The sequence below is a fragment of the Spermophilus citellus genome, assembly GCF_964194105.1.
Source record: "Spermophilus citellus genome assembly, chromosome: 5".
Lineage (NCBI taxonomy): Eukaryota > Metazoa > Chordata > Mammalia > Rodentia > Sciuridae > Spermophilus > Spermophilus citellus.
Genome location: NC_138186.1, coordinates 11,231,586 through 11,257,633, shown reverse-complemented (window position 1 = coordinate 11,257,633; position 26,048 = coordinate 11,231,586). Strand labels below are relative to the sequence as shown.

Here is a 26,048-nt window from a genome sequence, read left to right as displayed (position 1 = left end):
GTCTTAAGAGCTGGGGTATAGATGCTTTTCCTTTTTAGACCAGCATTCCTTCTCTAATTCCTACAGTGGCATAATATTCTCACGCGTGTGAGCGCACGCGTGTCATCATGCCTACTTGTAGAGTGACAAATTAGGTGTCACTTTGAAGCAGTCACAATGTATCATGGTATTAGTTTGCATTAAGTTGCAGTTAATTAAATAACCTCTGTCTTTTATGGCAAAAAATCTTGAGCTTTATTAAGTTAGAAAATTTACAACCAATAGCATAATCAATAAGACATTAACAAACATGTCACCCTTTACAAACCTTTTGTATTGATTTTTACATTCTTACAAAGCCTGCCTGTAGCCTGAAATTAAAAAAAAAAATACCACCAGTAAAAGGGGTGCCACAGCCTTAGCCCAAGGTGCCATTCCACAGGACAGCCGTGAGCCTTCTGTAACCGCTGTTGGTTCTAATTCTCCGGAGTCTCTGGCTTCGCTGTGGAGGGGCTGGACCTGGAGTTCCCCGTGAGGTGGAACCGATGCTGGTTGTCACTCCAGCTTCTTTCAGGGACGACTGCAGACTGAGGTGAGAACCGGAGCAATTTTGTTACTAATCCAAAGAACAACTTCAGCTTTGTTAGAGTGTTTAGATTTTTTAGGAGGCCATAATCATCTTCAGTCTGATATATGCAGATAAGAGCCTTAGGACCCTGTGTGAGAGAGAGAGAGACACCATTTTACAAGCTGTGGGTCGGGGATCTTGGTAACAAGGGACACTGGAAAGAAGAGACTGAGCAAAGGACTTCTCCTGCCCGGTCCCTCCATCGGCCACTGAGCGCTATGTGTGTTCCCGATCACGCACCAGAGAAGTCTAACCCTCTGTGCAAAGGGAGTTTGTAGCCTGAGTTTGAAGTTCAGAGGAGACTAAGAAAGGGGTTCCCTCTTGAGGCTCATTGTCCTACTACTAGAGGGTGCCACATAGAGGTGAGGTTGACCCTCCCAGGGAGGAGCCAGTGGGTGGTGGCTTGCACACATGTGACACTCATTAGTCCTGATTCTGTAAACGCCTGGGGGCAGTTGACTGCTCTGGCAAAGAGCAGAAACTACACACCTCCTGGCAGTTTTCCATTTAGAGAAAAACCCTATCTGGCAGGGGAAAGTCAAGTATTTATGTACATAACTCGCCTGATGAAATGTGACTCCTAGAAGTCTCAACGGTCACTTTTCCCAAGCCACAAACTCATTCTTTCAAACACTCTGAGCTCCTAGCACAGGTAGACACTGAACTCACAGCTGGCTGGGCCACTTTATATGAGGCCACGCCCATCCGGTGACCTAGAAGAGCCACAAGGAACCTTGGTAGTCCAGCTCTGAAAGTCTAGGTGGGGACTGTGTCCTGCCCACAGTAATCCCCTAGGCTGAGTGGCTGGAAGGCTGCCCTTGGGGCCGGAGGACCATACAGAGGGACAGGCTCACCAGGGGTCACTTTTGGAGGGTCCCCTTATCAAAGTCTCCCTAAGAGATAAAGCACCCTGCGTGTGAAGTCCAGTTTTTCCTGTGCTCTTAGGGAGCTAGTTATGTGTTAGGTGAATGCAAGATGCCTATCTGGAGAAACAGAAAAGGCTCAGTTTTACTTCCTCTTCCATCCAGAGAAGGTTCTTGTTAGGATTCAACAAAACCTCTCTTCCTGCAGGAAGCTCAGCCAAAAGGCTGGGCTCCTTTAGGACGAGGGCTCTGAGATGGAGATCTTTAGTGATGCTCACAATCCTCTTGGGTTGGAGATTGGAAAACAAGAAGCTTCTGAGCCAGCATCTTTAGAGAAAGCTTTGGAACAAAAATTTCCCAGGGACGGGGAACTGAAATGGGACAAAGGCAACTCTTGGCGTGTGCTCAGTTGAGTCACGTATGTTGGGTGGGTTACATTAGTGGCTCTCACGTCCTAACCCCCAGGACTGGTGGAGGACCCCTTACCCAAATGCTTGGGACCAGGCTGCTTCAGACTTGAGAGTTTTTTCAAATTTGGGAATTGAAAGGAAAGTGAGGAACTGGGAGACAGGCGAGCAAGAAATGAAAGACAGGGACCAGGCAGAGAGTTTGTCAGCGCTGACAGATACAGGTGCATCCCTCCATAGTGGAGAGAGGCAGGACAGGCTCAGGGATCAGGTCCTAATGTGGGTGGTTTGAGGGTGGGGTTGGAGTGGTGAGTCTTCCTGGAAAGGCCCTTGGGCAGGACAATGGCGGCTGTCACTTAAGATGGCCGCCCAGATGCTAAGCGAGGACTTTACAGGGATATTTTCACATCTGCAGTGAGTTAACTTGGGGATGGGACACACGTCTAAACACAAGATTCACTTATGCTTCACCATGGCCTGAGGTCATTTTATGCAGTATTTTCGGTGCACCTGTTCTGACTGTGACTGGTCACGTGAGGTCAGGTGTGGGATTTTCTACTTGCGGCTTCATGTCGGCACTCGAAAACTTCAGATTTTGTAGCTTTTCAGAGTTTGGATTAAGGACACTCAACCTGTACCTGTGAATGTGACCTCATTTGGAAAAAAGGTCTTTGCAGGTTTTAACGAGGTTAAGGCTCTAGAGGTGGGATTTTTCTGGATTACTGAGGGATGCCTTGAATCTAACTACAGGCTTCCTTGTCAGAGACAGACTCTGGGGAGAGAAGAGAAGCTCTTGTGAAGATAGAGGCGGAGGTTGGACGGAGGCAGCCACTGGCCTGGGAGGCCTGGTGCCACCAGAAGGTAGAAAGGTAAGAATGAATCTCGTGAGAGCCTTCAGGGACCGTGGTCCTACCAACGCCTTGAATTTGAATCTCCAGTTTCCAGAAGCACAAAAGCACCCACTTGTGACAATTCATTTCAGCAGCCTGGATAGCTCACGTAAGCCTCAAAGCAGCTGTAGAAGTTAGGCGCCCTTGTCACCCAAGCTTTCTTATAGATAAGGAAACTGAGGCACAAGGGCGTTAAGAGACCTGGATGAAGTTTCCCAGCTCATAAGCGAGTGGTGGCTCTGGGATTAGAGCTCAGAGGACTCTGCTCTGTATTCCATGTGTACATGGTCCCCAGACAGATTCAGGCTCCTAAACCGTGAGACCAAAGGCCTGTCTTCTTGGGTTCCAGTGTCATCCTACTGTGTCAAACACTTAGTGCTGGGAACTAGGACAACCTAAAACAGAAGAAAACGCTGCGAGTGTCCGCGGTGCCACCTTCCCAAGGGAACCGCTGTCTCCATGCAGCTGACGGCTCCCAAACTGCACGCCCGCATTAGGCCTCGCTTGAAAACCATGTGTTTTGGCTTTTCTCATGATTCCAAGATTTCTCAGTAAAATTTCGAAAGCAATACATAAGATTTCCAAACCAACGGTTTATTTTGCCAGCGAAGGTTCCCAAACGCCTGCAAAATAGCAAACAAAATCCACTGTGCAAAAGTCACCATCGTTGTACAAAAGAAAGGGAGTGTCACTCCAAAAATGTAAGATCATAACCTCAGAATATAGTGCAGTGCTATAAGTTAAATATCTTTAACTTTGCGGAATACTCAACATATTGCCCCTGTTTTTCTCACACTGCCATGGATCGGCAGAAACATGACTGTAGACCAATAATAGTCTACAGTCCTGCCTAATGCTTCGCAAACTTTAATGAGTTCTTTGCTAAGAGTTTAGGCCTCATAGGCAAATGCAGAATTTGATTCAGTAGGTCAATGGTGGGTCTGAGACTTGACGTTCCACAAACTCCTGAGTTGCTGATGCTGCTGGGCCACAGATCATCCCGTGATTCATGGTCTTTCGGGTTATAGACAGTGGCCCATCTGGGGGTCATTGGGTGTAGACAGTGGCCCACCTTTTGGTGGTCTGGTCTCTTCTTTAGGAACATATTGTGAATATCAAGGAACATTATCTAATGATGACTTTTATTGTCTACATTTGCACTGAGTTAAATGAATGTATCTTGTATTAATTACCCAATCTCCTTCTGTTGATTATCTAGGTTTTCTTTTTATTTCTTTCTTATCTTTCTTTATCCTCCTCCCTCTCCTACTAGAAGTAAGAGAGATGAATATTCTTGTACGTACATATTTATGCACTTGTCTGATTAGCTCTTTAGGAAATATTCTAGAAACAGAGCTGCAGGTTCAAAGGGAAAGCACATTTGACAAGTACATTTTTAAGGTATTCAACATGTTTTCCTTTCATCCTAACCAAACCCTGAAGTCGGAAATTGTTCTTCAAGCCTCAGTCTAGAGGTTACATCCTCTCAGAAGCCCTTCCTGACATCCTAGTCACAGAGAAGTCTTCCCCTTGTCACCCCGTGCCCTGGACACCCCCACCCAACACTTCCCGTGCTGTGCCTGGAGCAAAACAGGGATCACAGAGCTCTGAGGCCAGTGTCTGAGTTTACTTGCTCAAAAATGCATGTTAAATGAATTCACAGAAAAGGATCCTGAGTAGACTTCACAGTCATATTGCATGAACAAATAGTGTCTTAATAGTATGATTGAAATACAAAACAAAATAAACAACAACAACAAAACCCTTAAGACAAACTAAAGCACTGTAAGAGAATTTCTAATAATGTTATAGCCCTGTTCACATCCACAATGTAGACTTAGGAAAAACCAGAGGAAATCATCTGTCTATACCAGCTAAAGGGTACAGATTATTAGACCCTACCATCAAGTTTGGTTCATACCTTCTCTTTTTAAATTAAGCATTTCCCCCATAACCAATAGAAGATTTTGGAGGAAAATGTAATATTTTAATGTTCATGGTCTTACCTCTCTTTCATAACCTAGTAATGGTCTTTGAAGGAACGTCTCTCCAATACTGCAGGGAAGAGGGCAGCCTGGAGCAGGCTGGCTGTGGGGCTCTGCCTTAGTCCATTTCTGTTGCTCTAACAATATAACTGAGATCAGGTAATTTATAAAGAATAAAAGTTTATTTGGCTCATGGTTCTGGAGTCAGAAAGTCCAGGAGCATGGTTGTGGCATCTGGTGAGGGAGGGCCTTCTGCTGCATCTAACATGGTGGGTGGCATCACGTGGCAAGGCAGAGCAAGTGTGCCCGCTCAGTTCTTAGTGACAAGCCAGCCACTAAGGCCATTATTGGGGTCCCACACTCATGACCTCATCTAAACCCAATTTCCTCCCAAGGCCCATCTCCAAACACTGCTACCATTTGAATTTGGGGATTCACTTTCCAACACTGAAAATTTGGGAGGACACATTTAAATGACAGCACATTCTTCAACCAGAGTTGCGACAGGGAGAAACATCCTTTGGGATGTGGCCCTGGCTACACAAAGTGAAAGAATTATCCACAAAGACCCCTGAGCTTCCTTCTACCTCAGGATCCAGTGACGCCTCCCTAAGAACAGCTGAGGGTGCCCACGTGAGCAGGGGGCTGGAGCAGAAGGGCAAAGAAGGAACTCAGAGGACAAGGGATCTCAACATGCTCTGGTTTCACAGACAAATGACAACACTCTGGGAACCAACCTAGGTGTCCCTCAATAGATGATTGGTAAAGAAAATGTGGTACATACACTCAATGGAACATTACTCAGCTTTAAAGAAGAGTGAAGTTATGGCATTTGCCGGTAAATGGTTGGAGTTGGAGAATATCATGCTAAGTGAAATAAGCCAATCCCACAAAACCAAAGGCTGGATGTTTTCTCTAATATGCGAGTGCTAATTCACAATAAGGGGGGCAGGGGAACTAGAAAAGAATAGTGTTACTTTACATTAGGTAGAGAGAAATGAAGGGAGGGGAGGGGAGGAGATGTGGGGATAGGAAAGATAGTAGAATGAAACAGACATTACTTTATGTATATATGTGAGTGCATGACCAATATGATTCTGCAACATGTACACTCAGAAAAATGAGAAGATATATCCCATCTATGTATGATATATCAAAGGGCATACATGCAGTCTACTGTCATGTCTAACTAATTAAAACAAATAAAAAAAATGATAGCACTCAAATGATTCTGCTTCCACTATATTAAAAGAGGACAATTCTTTTATTCATTGCCTTGTCCAGATTCTAATGACTTTCATGATATGATCCTGAACTGTCCAGATGAACAAAGTCTACCGGACTGTGATATGGTATGGTGGGTGTGTTTATGCTGGCTCTCTGCCGAAGATGGCAGATTTATGAGACAAATTCTTGCAACACACCCCAGCTCTACCCACACTGCTGCCCTCCGTGCTGCTCCGACACCTTCACAGTCATTGCTTGTGAGTCAATACAGTTCTCCTAAAACCACACTAGTTCCCAGGCCCCCACACTCCGGGCTGCAGCATTGTACCAGTCCTGGGGCCACCAGCTATGCTACACTCTCTGGGACCGTGCCCCTGGACTAACAGGATGGAGTAGCCCTATCATCGTGCATGGGACATGTTGGGCCAAAATAAAAATTCGTTGCATGAACCCAGATATGACCTCTGAATATTTCTCAACACCATACGTACAACAGTTCACTATAAATTGATTGGCTTTGGCATACGAGATGAACCTCTTTGCTATTCCTGCTTTAAGGAAACACAGCAAGAGGCTGCCAACGCGGCACATATTTAATCATCTTTGCACAAGTGTGTGTTGGGTACGTGCATAATGCGTATGCAAATACAGTTTGCTTAGAACATGCACCGCTCTCCCCTCCCTCCTACACTCCATCCCTAAATATACAATTTCATGAAAACCACACCTGCGACTGCTTATTGGAATGGGAAGGGGTCCAACTTATGTTCTCAAATTTATAACACTTGCCTGTGAATTTCTAAACCGTGGTTCCTGTAATAAACCACGGAGGCTGGCAGAAAGGTGCAAAATATTTATATCTGGGCCTAACAAAGTTGTCATTGGCTTCCACAACCTGAGTTCATTATACCCATGTTTGTGGACATTGCTCTTTTCTTTCTCCCTCCCAGTTTGGCTTCTTACCTGTCTCTCCCCACTGATTCCTGTGAGGCTGGAGGAAGCATCAGACACAATCAGTCCTAACGTAGACGTTGGCAAATTCCACATCCATTAACATTTCCATGAAAATCCATTGGAAAAAAATTAATGGAGGAAATGGACAGAGAAGTTTTCACATTTTATTCTCATCTCCCAGGGTTCATTAGTGTCGCTCAGCTTCAAGGCTGCCTGGGAGAGGCACAATTTCCTCGGCCATGAAGCATGTGTCAAGGGTATTAAAATCCTGGTGTAAGACAATTCCAAAATAGACATCCCCTCACGTCCATTCCCCATTTCCCTTTTCTAAAAAAGTAACACTCATTTACAAATGTTCCGTTCCTAACCAATCACCTGCAAAACCACCCTGACTTTGCATTGATTCTTTCCCATTTTCCACCTCTTAGTATCCTTTGTCCCAGTGGGAAAGGTAATGGACTCATTTCAGTCCATTATTTTCAGAAGCTTTACTGAGTTTACAGTTTTGACAGTGCAATTTCTTTTTTTCTTTCTATTTTTTGTCTTTGAGTCTATTGCTCTTATGGCTAAAGAGCAGAAATAAGGCCTCAAAAGGCCCTGGGTTCCACCCCCAGCACTGCAAAAACAAAACAACAACAATAACAAAAAACCCCAAACAACCCAGAAAGCAAACTCATTACTTTGGCCAAAAAAGTAAACTTTCAGGCTGTAGAGGAGGGGGAAATATTTGGGATAGTTAAAGGATACTTTGATTCCGTTAGGACAATGGCTTTGGGTGATTCAAGGAGCCTCTACCAGATACAAATTTGGCCTTAAATTTTGTGGTGGGGTTAAGGCTCCCCTCTGGGAAATGCAAAATATTCTTTGTTTATTAAAGTTTTGGAAAACGACAAAAGAAACCACACTTCAAATGCATCACACACGGAGTAGACAAGATTCCTTCTGGTGAAAGGCAGGTCAAAGTGAGGATGAAGTCTCCCATCAGTTCAGAAGACTTCGGGTAATGGTTCGTGATAGAAGCTAAATTAGCCAAAGTGGGGGAAAAGCTAATGACCCCCTTGGGGACAAAAATAGCTCTTTAATGAAGGAAATGGAGTTAAGAAGTTGTGATAGAATATTGGCTGATATGCCCTTTGGAAATTATAAATTTGCAAAATTCCCTTATGTCATTATTAGCTGGAGTCAATTTATTGCCAGATGGGGCCCTGGAGAGGTGAGGGGGCACGTGACCTAGGTCTGAGAACTCACCCCCAGGGCCTGGTTCCTGCTGCCTATGAGCAGCAGGCGTCGGAGGCCACGTGGTGTCCTAGTCCCCTTGGGTCTGTTTCCCATGGTTTCTGCTGACCCTGTTGAGTGTTCGGCTTGAGCTCTTGCTCCAGTTTGCAGACACCGAGCTCTGGACAGCAGTGACCCTCCAGCCAGGCTTTCAGATGAGGGTCACGTCCAAGTAAAACAGGCACGTTCTGAGCCAACCTGCTGGACAACTGGTAGAGCTCTGGTTTTACTGACGGATGGAGGCTGGGCGTGTTACGGCGCCCAGGGCTGGGAGAGGACTGAAGCTGTGACCGAGAGACCAAGCCAGATGACTGCATGTAAGCCAGGGGGCCAAATGGGTGCCACGGTGAGGCGCACCCTCTTGGGAAGCTGGCCTGCTGATCACTGCTTCGTCTTTACCACCTCAAGAGCAACCACTTAGACCTTAGGAGTTGTGGCCAAGTGGTTAGGGCTACACCGTCCATGGGGTTAGGGCCATCTCTTTTTGTCCCTCCAGTATCCCCAGAGGGCAGCAGGCTCTTGTTTCTGGCCATGGTTGGATGTTGGAAACAGCTCTGTCCAGTTTGAACGCAGCCTCTGTGACCCCACCGATGAGCTAAGAGAACCACAGTCTGTTACTTAATTTTTCAAAAATTCCATCTTTTCCTTCTGTGCAGTGAAATTGAAGCACCTATCTCATAGGACTGTTTTGAGGATTAAGCCACAAAGTTGGTAAAAAACCCATTGCAGCCTCATGATAAATTCTCATTATTTTTATGATTATAAATTAAGTGAATGATAGTAATAAAAAATGCGTCTGCACTATGCATTAGGCATGGTCCTAGTGTTTAAAGGCAGATATTGTTTTCAGGGAATGATTGGAAAATAGAGGTCTGAGAAGTGCGGGCTGAGAAGAGGCACTCCATCTTCTGTGGCTGTCAGAAGTGAGGCCGGAGAGGGGGTGCAGGCAACGGACTCTCTCTTTGGCAGGGTCCAGGCCTCGTGTCATCTAAGCCAGTCGGCCCTTGCAGAATGGGGACTGTGCAGAGGGAGAATCCAAGGAGCTGCCTGAAGCTGGAGCTCACCAAAAATTTATGGAAGATTTTATTGCTTTTTCCAACTGAGAACTTTTCTTCAATCATTTATGGAAAACATAAAAGCCAGTGGGAATCAAATAGTATGAAACGAAGTCAGAACCACTCTTCCAGATGTTGAGCACAGCTGGTTTTTGCTTAAGCCCTGGGAGCAAGAGGGGGGTATTCTCTGGCTCATGGGGTCAGAAACAGCTCCTTAAAATCTTCCCTATGTGATGGCATCCCAAAGAGAATGTGAGAGCAAATTTCAGATCCCAAACATCTTCCTCATCATCCCTCCTCTTCTTCCTCTTCTTCCTCCTCCTCTCCTCCTCCTTCTCTACTCATTTTCTTCCTCTTTCCTATACCTCCTTCTCCTTCTCCTTCCATCATGAGATGAGAATGAAAAAAAAAAAAACAAAACAGTAAGGATTCTATGTCCTAAAGGAAAACAGAATTCAAGAAACAAAACAGAATGTGTTTAGGACTCCCTTACAGGTCAGAATGCAATGCTTCTTCCCCATCACTCCATTTCCTACGTCACTGGGGTATTTGCCCCGAGAACAAAGAGGAAAATGGGAACAACCGTGACGTTGACATTCGTAACTCCTGTGCAGGCTGAGGGTTTTAAAATCATTAGTGGCCATCCTTGGAACTTACAATACCCTTTCATGCCAGGGGCTCTGGCAGGGATTGAGAGGAGCAGCCAGATGACCCTTCCTGCTTCGTGGCCTCTGGATAAGGCCCTCCTGGGAACTCTTCAGAGAGACGCTCTGCCCACACTGGCTGTCTCAGCAGAGCATGGTTCTCATTTCTTAGGCTGCCTGTGACCTACGTGAAATGACAAAAGGGACCACGCATGGGGGTTAATATCAGATTGGTGTGTCACAAGTTTGGTGTTCTCATGAACTGGTCCTAAAGCAAGTCCACCACTCCCACTCTGGGCCCCAAAGAGAGAGTCTGAGGCCCACTGCTATGAGCATGGTGGGGTGGTGGGGTTTGGTAGAAGGAAGCCATATTGGCTGATCCCAGGGTCTCTGCCCCCTGAAAGGAAGGGGAGAGTCTGGGTTTGTACTATGATTGTCATTGTGTCCAAGGGTCTAGAAGAAATTGCGGTGAGACAGGATGATGATTTAAAGGATGCCGGCATTTGCTTTTAAAGTAAGGAGGGAGGAAAGAGTGCAATTTAAAATGCCTCGAGTCTGCTCAGAGGAGAATTCAGGGAGTGGAGCGGAGCAGAAAGGAAGGCCTCCAGGGGAGGTCCAAGTCCATTAGAGCCTTCCTCTTGTGCTTTTGGGAATTGCAATGAACTAGCAAGAACAGGATGCCTAAGAGGGAAAAGCAAGTGGAGGGAAGCTCGAGGTGGACAGGTACAGAGTCCTGGATGGGCCTGGTGCTTCTGGACCTTGGGCATTTATTAGAATGGCAAGAGACGGCAGGTGACTATTAAGTGTATTTTCCCAGGACCTACTGGGGCTCCAGTGCATAGGTCTCGGGCAAGGCTCGGACTCTGCATGTTAAACATTGACCCATATGATCGTGTGGGACATCTGCAGACCTTTGCTTAAGAAACACTAGAGAGAAAGGGACAGAGAACCAAGAATCAGGAATATTCCCAGGAGGTGGCCAGAATGGATGGAGGGACATGTTGAACAAGAGGCTGCCGAGAAGGTAGTTTGGGTTCTGCAAGGCCAGGTTGCCGCCAGCATCAGCCCCTGAGAGCCCGGGGTGCAGGAGGACAGTGGGATCCGTGGGAGGCCGGGCGTGGAATGCATGAGAAACTTGCTCCAGACGCCTCACTCCATCAGGGTGCTAGACGTTTAATGGTCTGCAAATGATTTAACATCCCCAGGCAGGGTTCCCAGGGTGAGTGCTCTCCATTCCCACCACAGAGGACCCTGCTGTCCAACCTCCAGCGGCAGGGAGTCGCTGCGCTGGGGTGCTCTGGCCTGAGAGTTGCTGGAAGTGTCACTGTAGCAATTAATGCTAAGGACTAACCGTGATTATTAATTATGATTCAAACAACAATTGAGGTTGTGCATAATTCTTTCTTTTGCCTGCAGAACCAATTTCTCAAACATCTCATTAGTCTTATAATAGCCTTTTTTCAATATATTTTCCTTTTCTTCCAAAGTCAGTTATATGTTCAAAAAGAAAAAAAGGACTATCGTGAGAAATAGATTTATTTTTAGCTAAGAAGTCGCAATACTCAAGTTTTCCTCCTTGGTGTAGGGCTTATTTCATTTTCTATACTTAAATATTCCAATCTATTATTATTATTATTATTGCTTTGCTTTACTTTGTTCTTTTTAATTTTTTATTTGTTTTAATTAGTGATACATGACAGTGGAATGCATTTTGACACAATCATACATAAGTGGAGTATAACTCCTCATTCTTCTGGTTGTACATGATATAGAGTTATCTCGGTCGTGCACTCATACATACACATAGGGTATATTCTGATCGGTTATGATATTGAGCTGAGGTTTGGTTTATTGAGGCGTAAGCAGCTAAATCAAAGCACACCTTGAGTGACTCAAAACATCACCTTTAAGTGCTAGAGGAAATAATACATTAAAACTGAGTTCTTGGGGCTGGGGTTGTAGCTTGGTGGTAGAGCACTTGCCTGGCATGTGTGAGGCACTGGGTTCAATTCTCAGCACCACATATAAACAAATAAAGGTTCATCAAAAACTTAAAAAAAAACACCAAAAAATAAAACCCAAAAAACTAAGTTCTTGATTTTCACCATGGATCAAGTTCAGAAATACCATTAAAATTAAAAAATGTTCAATACCTTATCTCTGGGAGGAAACATACCCTGTGATACAAGAGATTATGTTTATGATTTTTTTTTTACCAACTCAATCTTTATGGATGGATGCAAACCCACCTGAATGGAAGCCAGTTTCCTAAAAACAAGAGTGGTGGATGTTATGATAAACACCCTTAAAGTATCCCCGCTCATTATAGCCCATGTTTTCTGATGTCTCACTTCGCCTTTCCTAACATGGAGCAGGGGGCTTGGAGTCAGGCTGCAGCTCCCAACTGCTGTGCTTAAATTGCTTCTGGAAGCACGGAGCCCTCTGAGCCCTCCTCTGCTGCTGCAGATTTAGCTCTGGGCTGGGGAGATTGTGGGGAGAAGTCATTTGCATCAAAAAACACTAGCTGTCTATTCCCATTAGAAAAAACACTTGGTGTTTCAGTGCAAATTATTTTAAAAGGGCAGATAACTTATGGATGCAGGAAGGGTAATCCACAAAGATGTATGCTATTTTGTTCAGTTGGATGCCCTCAGGGCGAAAACATCAAGGATAACAAGTGTTCTAAATACAAACAGACACAATCATAAAATATGACACCCATGATTAAAATACCCCTTTCCAGGGTCCTTTGCTCTTAGGAGGGAAGCTGGATTCTGGTTAAAACAATCATCCCTTCTTTCTTGACCATATTCTTAGAGGGTTGTGAAATTCTGAGGTTTTCGTCAGACTAGTGGGGATCCCAGCATCGAGCTGGGGGGGATTAGCTTTGGGGGTTAGGATCTCAGGGTCGGAGCTGGTGGAGTTGGTTTTGAATCCCAGCCCTGACATTTAGGCACTAGCTTCTCTGAGGTCTAGAGGTCCTCATCTGAAAACAGGGAATTAATTAAGGTTATGGAGAGGGTATTAAAACCAAACAAAAAAGCCAGGTGTAAAGTGCTTAGTGTAGTGTGTGGCGTAGGAAGAGGAAGGAAGGAAGGAAGGAAGGAAGGAAGGAAGGAAGGAAGGAAGGAAGGAAGGGAGGGAGGGAGGGAGGGAAGGAGGGAGGGAAGGAGAGAAGGAAGGAAGGAAGGAAGGAAGGAAGGAAAAGGGTCCATGTTTCTCTCCTTAGTCCCTGATCGCAGAAGAGATTGGGGAATGGAAATTATTCACCAGGATATAAAAGAAAGAAATTTTTCTGACTTAAGAAAAACTGCACCAAGATTTTGACAATTTGAAACCATGAGAGGAAAATGGATTCTCATAACTTTGTAAGTTCACATGCTGATGCTGATAAATAGTTCATAGCCAAGGATTTGATACGTGGGCATCATTTATCTGAGAATAACAGTTAATGGCCATTGGCACTCACGTGGGGCCAAGTGCCCTTTTATGAGCGCTCCATGTGTCGCTTCACTTAATGCTCCCAATATCTTCATGAGTTGGTACTAATATCCCCCAGTTCCACAGGCCAGGAAACAGCAAAACAGAGAAGTTATGTAAAGTGTCCATCGTCACAGAGCTAGTAAGTGAAAGGAAAGTGACCACAACACTCGGAGCAACCAAAAGATCTTTATTGCAGCAGTGCAACAAAGAGAAAAGAAGGAAGGAAAGTGTGAGAGAGAGAGAGAGAGAGAGAGAGAGAGAGAGAGAGAGAGAGAGAGAGAGCGCGAGGGCAAGAGAGAAAGAGCAAGAGAGAGAGGGGCCTGGCAGGAGGGAGTTTTTATAGCCCAAATCTAATGGGGCCTCTGGGTCTGCAAGCTGCCTTGTTGGCCCAAGTGGGGTTGAGTGCTCAGCCTTGAGCGGGACTTGACACAAACAGGTGATAAAGGACCAGATAGAGGGGGGTTTGAGTGTGTGGGCTATCTTGCAGCCAACATCTGTTCAGCCTGCCCTGCAGACAACACAGTTCAGCCTGCTCTGCACCCAACAGTAAGTAGTGGAATCAGAACTTAAATTCAGACACTTATTCTGGTGTCCACCCTCTTAGTCGCGGTACTGTGCTTTACTTCTTCAGATTTAAATCCCTCACAGCCTCATGCCCAATGCTTTGCACATCGTGGACATTCAACATTTTTTCAATGCTTGTTTAAAGGGTGGCAGCATTTGCTTTTAGAGTGCAGTAAATGGAAAGGGTTAAATTGTTCCTGTTGGATTTTAGAAAAATAAAGTACAGTAGATAGATGGGATCTAAGAATCTAAGAACAATAACACATGTAATACCATTTATGGAGCCCTGTGGGCGGTGGGAACATTAGTGCTGAATGCATGCCGGGAAGGAGTCTCCTTCTGCACAGAACCAGCAGAATGACCTTGAAGGTGAACGCAGGTCGGTGTAATTGAGAAGCTGTTATGAGATTATCATGGTTTCATGGAGAGATCACAGGGTTTCGGGCTGACTGCACCTGCACCAGAGAGCTAATTCCACCTCTCACCAGCTCTGTGACCTTGGGTACTCTTACTTGGCCTCTCTGAACCTCAGTTTGCCCAGTTGCAAAGAGGGAGGGGCGTAACAAAAATAATACTGGCTTCCACTTTCTCACGTGAGATAAAGTCTATGAATCTGTCACACTGGTAATAAAGCAGAGGAGACATAATCTTGGCGAAGGTAACACTAGGTACTACAACAGAACCCCCCACCTCTCTGTAGTATAATGCAATAGACGTCTCCACCCCCTCCACCCACCCAAAATGGGACTTCCTAATTGGCAGGTGGCTGTGCTCTGAGCTCCATCCATCAGAGGTCCGCCATGCCCACAGGTTTGCTGTGGAAGAGGAAAGAGAGTGGGGGGACTCCTGGGGGGCTGACATGCCAGGAAGTGGCTCAGTCCCCCAGCACACTAAGAGCAAAGGATGCTGGGAAATCTGGCTATGCATCCAGGGAGGGAAGGAAGTGCTTTGGGCCACCAGCTACCAATTCCAACTTCTGTCTTTTCTCGGGGCTGTTGTGAGATTAAATGAATTAAGCAGGAGAGGACTCTGTTGTCCTAAAACAAGACAGAAATGCTATCGTGGCTGAAGGAAGGTTCCAAACAAAGGACATTCAAAGCCACCCCCTGCCCCTTTTTAATACCAATATCAAGAGCAGTCTGCTAAGGCACGAGGGGCTGGGTGACAGGGGCCCGAGGGCCCCAGGGTGGGCAGGAAGGGAAGATAAGAAAAGACACTGCAGAGGATGTTTAATCCTGAGAGTACAGATGACGATCGCTGACCGCTGTGCGACAGAGTCACAGATAAAGAAGTTGAGTAAGAGATTTGGAAAGGAAAACAGAACCCATGACAGGGCTTGCAAAAGAGCCATCGCCCCCTCCTGGCCTTCATCTCTGGAGCTGTAACTACGACTTCTGAGGACAAGGTGGTTTCCATGCCTCCCCGAGCAACCAAGGAGGTTGCTCAGGGAGTAAAAATCTCATATATTTTTCATTATAGCATGAGTCTGTTTTGTTTGTTTGGATCATTTTTAAGTTTGTGGATGTGCCTTGAATATTCCAATTTCCAGGAGAGGATGGATCAGTGACAATATATTCGTTTTGTTTCCACCACTAAATATTTTGAGTTTCACTTCTAAAATGCTGTTTTTGTTTTCAGGTAAACCCAGAAGTATTCAGTAGATACAGAATGACGACTGATTTTTAATACATTTTTTGCTGAATTCAAATGATGCGTATATGCTACATAATGAGTTTTCTAAGACATGAACTCTTATTTCTTACCTCTCTTGATGTCCATTTCATGTGCCATTCTTTGCCTGAGAATATGTATTTTTTTTTTCAGTTACTAAACTTTTTGGAGTCAATAGGTCTAAGATCTAGAAATGAAGTTAACTAGGGGTGGGTTATTGCAAAGATATAATTTATCTTCTCAGACTCATGTATATTTATGTGCTGATTGTTAGTCTTTCCCTACTAGAATACAAGCTGCAAAAGGCGGGTCCTCTGGGTGACTTTGCTCTACACTGGGTGCCTGCTTCCTAGAACAGGGCTTGGTACCTCGAGATGCTCGATAATGTCAACTCAGGACAGACGGACACAATCACCAGGTCCTGGGCATTCTGCATCAGTGGTCTTCTATGCCATTTCCCCTCGTAATCCAGGTCTTCCTTCCTCCTATAGCAATGCCCGGGAAAACAACTTGTCCCCGCCGGGTCACCTCCATTTATGTCTGTCTGAAGGAGGCTCACGAGGTCTCCACCACCTGCCATAGGAGGGGAGCTGCTGTCTGGCCTCCCTCCCTGGACCCCGCTGAGCTGACCTAAGAGCAATGTTGTTTTTCCACATGGATGAAATGGAGCTTGGGAAACGTGGGGGCAGGGGAGAGGACACAGTGACAAGGACAGTCACCAGCTTCCAAGGAGTACATGATTCTCACAGGAAAAGGGCACTGTGGTCTCGGGTGGGGAGTGGGGAAAATTGAGAGAAGAATCCAAGGAATGTTCAGTGCTTTGTGGCTATTTAAAGTTGTCCCTTTTATTATCAAGGGAAGATGAATAAATAGACACATAAATACATTTATAGAGTGTAGAGCAGGATAAAAAACTTCCCAATTCTTAAAAGACTCACTAATAATTCCTTCTGGAGAGGGAACTGTCTTTGAGGATGCCATGGGGCAGGTGAGACCCTGTCGACGAGGCAGGAGACAAGGATACAGAGGAGAGTCGCTGTGTTGAGGGGGAGAGGTGAGTGGAGAAGAGAAGGAAATCCAGGAACACCACTGGGACTGGGAGAGTGAGGGCCAAGAGGGACCCGTGCTCGCTGTGGTGGCTGGTGTTCAGGGGCCCCGACAGGGCCTGGGCCCTGGTATTCACCCCCAGTAGTCCCACAGTGCTGCCCTCCTCCACATTGTACCAGGGTTGGTCTGTGTGACCAAATAGAATATGGCGGAAGTGGTGGCATGTCACCTCTAAGATCAGGTCATAAAAGGGCATAGCCTCTGCCTTGCTTTCTTTTTTCTTTTCTCTGCCCCCTCCCCCCACCTCCCTTTCTCCTGTCTTTCTCTCTGTGAGCAGCTGTGGAGAAACCCAAGTGCCCAGCAACTGAAAAGTCAGGCATAGCCAATAAGGAACTGAGTCCTGCCTAGAACTACCTGGGTGAACTTGAAAGCAGTCCCAGTTAAGTCTTCGATGACTACAGCCTTGGCTGGCATTTTAACATCAACCTCATGGGAGGCCCTGAGCCAGAACTATCCAGCCAAACTGCACCTGGATATCTCAGGTAGTAAATATTTGCTCTTTTAAGTTGCTGTGTTCCGGGAATAATTTGTTATGCAGCAGTTGCAAAACAATACAATACAGTGATGCCCATTGTTTATGTATGGTTTGAGTGGGAAATGGATTCTGATCCCATCAGGCCACTATAACAAAATACCACAAACTAGGTAGATTATAAGCAATAGAAATTTATTTCTTAGAATTCTGGAGGATGGGAAGCCCAAGATCAAGGCACTAGCAGATTTGGTGTCTGGAGAGGGCCTGGTTCATGGTTCAAAGATGACACTTTCTAGGCATGTCCTCGAGGTGGAAGGGCTGAGGGATATCTCAGGCCTATTTTATAAAGATGCCAATTCCATTTATGGGGACTCTGGTCTCATGATCTAATCACCCCCAAAGTCCTCGCTCCTTAATACCAGGTGAAATTGTTCACACATGTATTTGGAAGAACTGAGGTCATTTGTCCAATTCTGAGCCTGCGTTCTTTGGTCTGGCTGGTTGCTCTCTCTGTCCCACTGGGCAAAGGGCTGGGATTATGTGAGACGACTAGTCTTGGGGCTGGAGGTACGTTGAATACTAAAACAGCGTGGAACGGAGGCCTGAACCAGGGTCTAGAGGTTAGGTGGCTTGCCCACGCCCAGCACGGGAGGGTCGGGAGATCTTGACCTGGCTCTCGACCTCACAAGTGACTGACACCCAATAAATGTTCAGAACCCAAAATGCATGGTTCCTCCCACGTGCCTGGCACTGTGCTTTGGGTTAAGTTGTTAGGTTCCCACATGGCTCCTCTGGGTAATTCGATTTTCCTCTGGTGAGGGAACAGGGCTGCAGGAAGTGCAGTCATTTTGAGGGAAACTGGCAAAGGCTAGAGGTGCTAGTCCCCTAGGGAGGCCTTTCCCACAGGGAGAGCTGTGAGGTGGTAGGTGTGGAGGGAGGGGCAGGAACAGATTTAGGCTGGAATTTCCAAGCATTTTAGAAACATTTGAGAGCCAAACCCTCAGACCAGATCATTTCTTGGTCTTGATCATCATCTTTGTAAGCCCTTACCACCATGGTTCCCCACGTCCCCAGTACCCCATACACAGACAGATACACATACCCATGCTCAGACTCGTTATGGACACACACACACACACACACACACACACACACACACACAGGCACATGCATGAGCTCACAAGAGTCTCTCCTGATCAAAGTATCCCGGACCAGATCAGAGGACAGGTCCACCCTAGAGCACACCCAGAGTCCCATCCTCCGAATCTTCAATGTGAGCTCCAGAATAAAACCAGGAGTGTCTCCCTCTGCCTGGAATCTGCCAGGGGATTTCCTGAGGACAGGCAGCAGTCTTTGCCCCTCACTCTCGATCATGTGTTTGATTTCAGGGTCCCTGTCCCAGTCTGCAGTCCTCAGACCCTTTTCCAAAGGTTCCTTCCAATGGATCCAGTGCTCTCACGGAGGCCCTGCTTTTGCTCATGAGATTTGCTCAAGACAGATGTTTTCTTAGAAAGTTACCACCCAGTTCTTTCCCTTTCTTTATATAGAACTGGAGAGGTGAAGCAGTTTGTCAGGACGTTCACGTGTGTAGAGGCACAGCTTGAATCAATTCTTGGTTCCCCCAGCTCAAAGCCAGGCCTCTTTCTGGTTGAATAGTTACTCAGTCCTCAAGAGGGATTCCCCAGATGGTAATATCACTCCAGGGAGCTGAAAAAGGGGTTCACAGAATACACACACACACACACACACACACACACACACACACAGATATATTTGTATCTGTCTGTGTATGGGATACTGGGGACATGGGGAACCATGGTGGTAAGGGCTTACAAAAGAGATGATCAAGACCAAGAAATGATCTGGCCTGAGGGTTTGGCTCTCAAACGTTTCTAAAATGCTTGAAAATTCATATATATATATATATATATATATATATATATATATATGTGTGTGTGTGTGTGTGTGTGTGTGTGTGTGTGTGTGAGAGAGAGAGAGAGAGAGAGAGAGAGAGAGAGAGAGAGAGAGTAACAGGGAATTAACTCTTCCACTGTTACTCTTGAGAATATGCATAAAACTCTTTCCTCTTTCTTGATAATGGACATGATCATTTTTATTGTTTCTGAAAGCTCAGGAAAAAAATGTGAAACTTTTTAAAGTTGACATTCTTCAGCAGAGCTGATTATTTTCTATTTAACCCATTAAGTATATTTTAGTCTTTTCTTTTTGCAGTTATACTTCTCTCTTATGTATCTTTTCTTCTGGCCTTGGGATAACTGAACTAACCCAGCAGTCTTAAGGGGAAGCGATGACACTTCATATCCAAACCAAAACACCAAGACCAGGGCTGTACGCAATCCTCCTTTGGGTGTTAGTGTCCTTCTCAAGATACACTGCTACTTTTGTCATTTCAGACACTGTGGAAACCAAAACATTCCCCACAGTCTCTGGAGGAAATGCCTTTGGATTCTACTTGCTCCAATGGGATCATTTCATCCAGAGACTCTAAGTCTTTGGTCATTCGGCTTGTGCGTCCTAAACAGTATGTCATGGATGGAGCCTGTAGATGCTTTGCAGGGCACATGCAGGAGCAGTGACTTCAGGGATGGGGAAACCAGAAGCCACATCAGACTGCCTATCCTGTGGTCTGGTCATGCCCGCTTCCTGAAGGGGTTCAGCTGCTGTTTCTTGGCTACACTGAACTATACACCTGGCGCTCTGCTGGTTGAAGAGCCATAGGAACCTTCAGAAGGCAGGCTTGGCTTCCGGGGTTGTGAGAGGAAGTGACAGGAAGGTCTCAGCCAGGTGTTACTGGACCCCCTTGTCTTTCCTGCCCATCTTTTCTGGGTGGCCAGGGCCTTGTGGCTCCTGCTTGCTGGGGCACAGTGACTAACCACAAGTCTGGTCTGCCCCTCAGCCCTCCTAGCACACTGTACCTCTCTTCTCCCCAGGTAGATGTCTCCGTCTCTGCTTTAGCAGCCATTTATGGGAGTGTCTGAAAGACTAGGAAGCAGTGGCCCATTTAGGGGGGTTCCTTTCACAGCTCTGAGGAGTCCAGATGAAAACCCGATATGAGTTGAGCATCCCTGATCTGAAAATTCAAAATCCACAACTTTTGAGCACTGACCTGAGACCATAAGTGGGAAATTCCACAGCGGACCCCATATGATGAGTTGGTAGACAAAACTCAGGGGCATTAAAAATATTGTATAAAATTAGCTTCAGATCACATGTATAAGGTGCACATGAAACATAAACGAATTTTGGTTTGGGGCTTAAATCCCACAACCAAGTGTTTTACTCAGCTTTCGCATCTCTGTGACCAAAACACCAACAGGAACAACTTGAAGGAGAAGACGTTTACTTGAGGCTCATGGTCTCAGAGGTCTCAGTTCATAAATGGCCAACTCCCTGCTCGGGAGCCAAGGTGAGGGAGTACATCATGACAGAAGGGCCCAGGGGAGGAAAGCTGCTCAGCTCATGGTGGGGCCAGAAAGCAGGGGAGAAGAGGGAAGGTGGGGAGGGGCTGCAGGGAAGAGGAACTCTTCAGGGCATCTGCCACTGACCCTCCTCCTCCAGCCACACCCCACTGGCCTCCAGTTACCACCTGGTCAGTCCATTCAAATCAGATGGACTGATTAGGTTAGAGTGATCGCAATCCAGCCATTTTACCTTCCAGCACTCCTGTATTAATACAGGAGCTGATGGGGGACACCTCATACTCAAACCATAACACCCAGATGTATATTATAGATCTACAAATATTCCAAAATAACAAAAAATCTGAAATCCAAAATACTTCTGGCCTCAAGCTTTGGAATGAGGTCTACTTAACCAGTGCAAGTAAAAAAGCAGGTTGCATTCCCTCCTGGGTTAGCTCTAAGGCCGTTCAGTATTGTGAAATGGATGAGTGCACATTGGAAGGTGGAGGAAGTCAAGGTTCAATGTCAGCTATGCCACTTACGCCTTGCATGATCTTGACAAGTTTCAAAATCTCTTTAAACCCAGTTCCCGTATCTAAAAATGGGGATGATGATAATATATGCATCATAGGGTTGTTATGAGGAATGACTGATAAAGAATGCAAAGTGCTTATTTAAAAAATATCATCCATTATTATGGTTAATGTTTGTGAAAAGGAATAGGACCTAGTTCAACCTCCCTTGTTTTTCAGAGCCTCAGAGAAGTTATGCTCTATTGCCACACAGCTATAGATAATGATGGCTAAGAGGTACTCTTGGCCTTCTGGAACTCTGTTCATCTGTTTTCTACACCATCCTTTGAATGAAATTTGCAGTGCACTTTCTTGACCAATCTTGAAGAATACTAAGTGCAAAAAATGGTGGTTTTTTTTTTTTTTTTGAAGCATTTCTGGCAGAATCTTTTTTTTTTATTTGTCATCTACAAATTTTAGATGTTATGCTCTATAACACCAGATTATGTGAAGTATGTGCTTAATAAATAACTTTGGACTAATCAAAGCATGCTGAAATTAAAGATGATAATTGAATAGAAGTCAGCATTGTGTCTGATGCATTGCTTTTCCAAAAATGGACATAGTTAAGGACACCAGGTTTCAGTAACTGCCATTTTAAATTTATTTTTACTTTAAATGCTTTGCTGTTCCAAGAATAAGGATATTTTTAAAAAATCCAGTATGGTAAAAGTCAAACCGTACCCATTTTCTTAACCTGAATGGGCCCAAAGAAAGTCCTGTGGGATTAGAGGTCACCAGGAAGGCACCATCGTGTGCACTGGTTGGATTCCATATGTTTACTAGTTGGAATAAACTCCCCTCTGCTTCTGCTCTTAAACACAGCTTCGTACCAATTACTTAGGTCCAGAGTTTACTTCCCATTCCAGCCTTAACAGACAAGCCCCGAGCCTATCAAGTTTTATGGCGGTCAATACATCTCCCTTCCAGAAGCAACTGGTCACAGCCATTTCCAACACAAAGCTCTTGGGCGACCCTTTCTTCTTTTTATAGTCTGTTTCCAGACATTCAGTGACCCATAAAGTTAACTTATAACCAAGTCACAGCCATGACCAGGGCTGTTGTTCTCATGTCCACCCTGAGGTTCCCTTTTCCTAGGACAGACATGCTTGGAGGCAATGAATCACACTGCCTGTCCCCAGTGGGGGTCACTCCTTTGGGGCCAACCCTAGGTCCTGGATCCTTAACCCAGGCTCTTTCCTTTAAACATTTCCCAAACACTGGAATTTTCTTACTTTGCCCTCAAATGTGCCCAGTGCCTTGAAGGTCCAGCAGGAATCTACTAATGCGATGTGGCCTCTGCTTGGTGAGTCGGGAGTCAAGGCATGCCGTGGGTTCAAACCACCTGTGAAAACACAATAATGATTCAGTTGCTATTTCTCATTGGATGTCCTGGTGGTGTTATTTACAACCTAATTTGTCCTCCTGCCCTCCCCTTCTTCTCTAAATAGGGTGCACTACACCTATTAAAGGCGGGACGGTGGGGCCTGTAGGCAAGGTGGAAGGAAAGCTGTTTAACTGGAGGAAGCTCATTAGGGTCTCGGCTGCAGGAACGGTGCCCATGCCTATGATTATTAAATTACGCAGCCTCCTTATTTTCTAGATGTGGACAGGTCAGTAAGGTTCCTTAACTTGATCAAGGTCGTAGGGCTAGTTAAAGGCATCAGCAGTGAGATGTTTTCCTTATTACACTGTACTATCTTCCATTGAAATCTAATTTTGTTCTCTGGCAGAGAGATTGGTTTTACAAAGAGGGAGGGAGTCATGAAATGTATTTTGGTTTTAGCAAAGCTGGTGACTCTGCAATCTATTAATAAACAAACAAAGACAATTGGTTCCATCTTAGAACATTCACTGTTAGGAAATTCTGGTTTAGAGGATTTCAGAAATGGAAGGTTGTTTAAGACAATCACCTTGCACTTTGAGTTTCAACTGTATTTGGTGGAACACCAAGGTGCCACACAGGTACCCCAGAGCCTTTAAAAGAAAAGAAGAGAATGTACAGGGCTCAGGGCCTGCTCCTTCAGGGCCAGTAAAGCAAGTCTGTCTGTATCTGTTTTATATGTTGGGATTTTATGTTAGATTTTAATTTAAAAAGGGAATCCACTTCTAAAGAAAAAATTTCAGACTGTAAATCTAGTTCAAGTTCCTCAAGTTACAGACAAGAAAACTGAGACCCTGAATTTTGAACTTGGTGCAGTTGCCAAGTAGGAGTCTTTATTCCATTCCAAGGATGAAAAAGCCAAGACTCAACTCTTAAAGATATGTAGTTTTGTCAATGACACAGCCAGGGCTGGAACCAGGTATACAGTCTTTTATTCCCAGCCCATGACGCTGCCTCTCACACCATCTTATTTAGTGATATTAAACATGGGGCTGGTTGTATTGTTCCATATTCCAGAAAGTCCCAGGAAGAATGAAGGACCTAGAAGGAGGAGTCAGAGAGAGCAGATTAAGAGAGAACCACCACCAACCAGTTCAGGGAAGGTGACCTATTCCTGGACTATGGAAACAGGATCCATGCTCACTCCATGAGTCCACCTCATTCTCTGAATTCCTTAGCATAATGCTATATTCCCAGTAACTAAGCAGAGGCCTGGCACTTAGAGCTCAATATGTATCAGTTGATTAGACTAAAAGCACATCCTCATGCTATGGTTAAAATCCTGCCCTAGCTAGAAACTTGGGAGTGTGATACATTTAAAAATCAAATTGGTATATTTGCAGAAATATAACAATTAATCAACATACAGCAGGCCCATAAGTTCTGTTCTCTGAATCAATCAATGATGATTCCTTGATGTGGACCCTTTGCTAGCAGGGTTCACCTAAGGGAAGAAAACATGACTCAGTGGACCACCTTCTCAAGCAGCCCTAGCAGATCCCATGGGGCCTGTTATTCAGGCTTGGTTACCAGTGTCAGCTAGTAGTCAGGTCCCTGTTCCTAATGGGGAAATGCACATCCTGCAAATCATTCCCATAAGCCACTGGACAAATGTCCTCAGGGTACCTGAGCTGGAATGAGCTTAAACAGAAAGGAACAAAACCTGGGATCAGAGAGGTAGTATTAGATCTTAGCTAAGGTAATTAGCATTTGTAGTACATTATTGAAGGATACTGAATAATATCTTTCCCTAGGGAACTTTGAGAACAGGACAGTTAGATTTCTGCAGGTGGACATTGTCTTGTCTTTGTAACACCTTACAACTGTATCACAGCTTATAGCCTTTCAAAGTGCTCGGTGGTTGGGTAATTATTTAGATGCCCTTCTGAGGCCATCTGCTCCCTGGATTTGTTTCAGAGGAAGACCTGAGGTGAACTTGAGCAGGAAAAAGGGAGGGAGACAGAGACCCCATTAACAGGATGAAATGTGTGCCCAGACCAGGAAACCAGAAAAGAAAGAATCTGATGGAAACCATGCTTGCCTGTCGCCTAGATTTTGCTCAGTCCCTGCAACAGCCCTCTGACACTGTGTGTTGTGGTCTTCTCTGGGATCATGGGTGGGCTGGTTTATGTCAACAGGGTGGGATGACCGTAAAAGTCCTTATTTGCACTTTTGGATGTGGCTTTTCCATTTAAAATAATTAAAACCAACTAAGCTGACTTTTTCCTTCTGACCCAATTCCTGGCTTTCTTCTACTTTGGCCTCTTCGGGCCAATCTGGGGATGTTGCGGAATGAAGGACGATACCCGGTGGGTGGGACGAGGTGGCCAGGGCGGACCCCTGCCACTGAATGCTAGGAGCTTCTTCATTCTTTTGGTTTTAATCCCCTTGTGTGGGTCCAAGTGACAGTTTCAGTCCCAAGGCTCTGGCTAAGCAACAAGTGCAGCCATTGGACTCCCCATGCGGTCCCTCCCCACCCGCGCCACGCACGGTCCCCTACCGGGTCGCTGCTGCGGAGCGTGGGAGTGGGAAAGCCCTACTTTAAAGCCTGTCCAGCCCCCTCTGCAGCAGCAGGCTCCTAGGGAAACACAGCACCCACCCGGCCTCGGCGCAGCCAAACGCCGCAGCCCGGACGCCTCCACGACACCCCTTCCCCCGGCGGCGAGGGCACGCAGCACCTGACTCGCGCTCCCATTGGCTGCTGCCTGTTGCTAACCCACGTGACCGGCGCCGGCGCGCCCCGCCCCTCCGCGCCGCGCCCCCGCGGGCTCCCGCTCGGCCCGCGCGCTCCTGCGGACGTGCGCTGCCCGGCCAGCTCTGGGCCTCGGGCCCCGCCCCGCCCGCCCGCCTCGCCTCCACTCCACGCGGCGTCCCGAGCGGCCCGCGGCGCTGCTGCCGACACCCACAAGGTGGCAGTGCCGCGCTGTGTGTCCCCGCGTCCCGGTCGGCGCCCGCCGTGCGGGGCGGCCGGTGCCTGCGCAGCCCTGCCCAGCAAAAGTTTTAATGCACGGGAACGCGCCCGGGCCGCGCGCTCTGCAGGGCGGCCCCGGCCTCCGGGCGATTTGCACTTCACGGTTTTCGTTGTCCGGGACTCAGAGAATCGGCTCTGGAGGCCTGTAATTGAAGCAAACCGGTGGAGGTTTCCGGGAGTATTTCGTTTTGGTTTTGCTTTAGGGAACGTACGCCAAGAACCGGTTCCTGAGGAGACGTGCAAACACGCAGCTATTCTTTGTCTCTCTTCTGGGCTTTCCGCTGAGCTCAGCCTCCCTTTTCGCGGGCGAAAGACACAAGCCACCACCACCGCCTCCGAGGGCCCTCACCGCGCCCTCCTCCGAGGGCCTGATCTGCTTGGGAAGGGGAGGACACTGGAACATGTCCCCGGGATGCCCCTAATTCCCGGGACACGGGCGATAAGCTTGTCTGACCTCATTTGACCCCGCTGCAGGCGCCAGGCGTCCGCATT

At 46.2% G+C, this 26,048-nt stretch overlaps 1 long non-coding RNA gene across 3 annotated transcripts; it reads right to left on the bottom strand.

The window, feature by feature from the left end:
* Positions 1-415: 415 nt before the first annotated feature.
* LOC308649117 lies at positions 416-26,048 on the bottom strand. Of its 3 annotated transcripts, XR_014022004.1 has the most exons (4): positions 25,185-26,048; positions 23,456-23,626; positions 22,437-22,546; positions 416-695 (listed from the first exon to the last, which is right to left on the bottom strand). It is a non-coding gene; the product is annotated as an uncharacterized lncRNA (long non-coding RNA). The 3 variants fall into 3 exon arrangements; XR_014022005.1 differs by lacking the exon at positions 416-695 and having other exon boundaries at positions 21,783-22,546; XR_014022006.1 differs by lacking the exon at positions 416-695 and having other exon boundaries at positions 21,783-22,546; positions 25,769-26,048.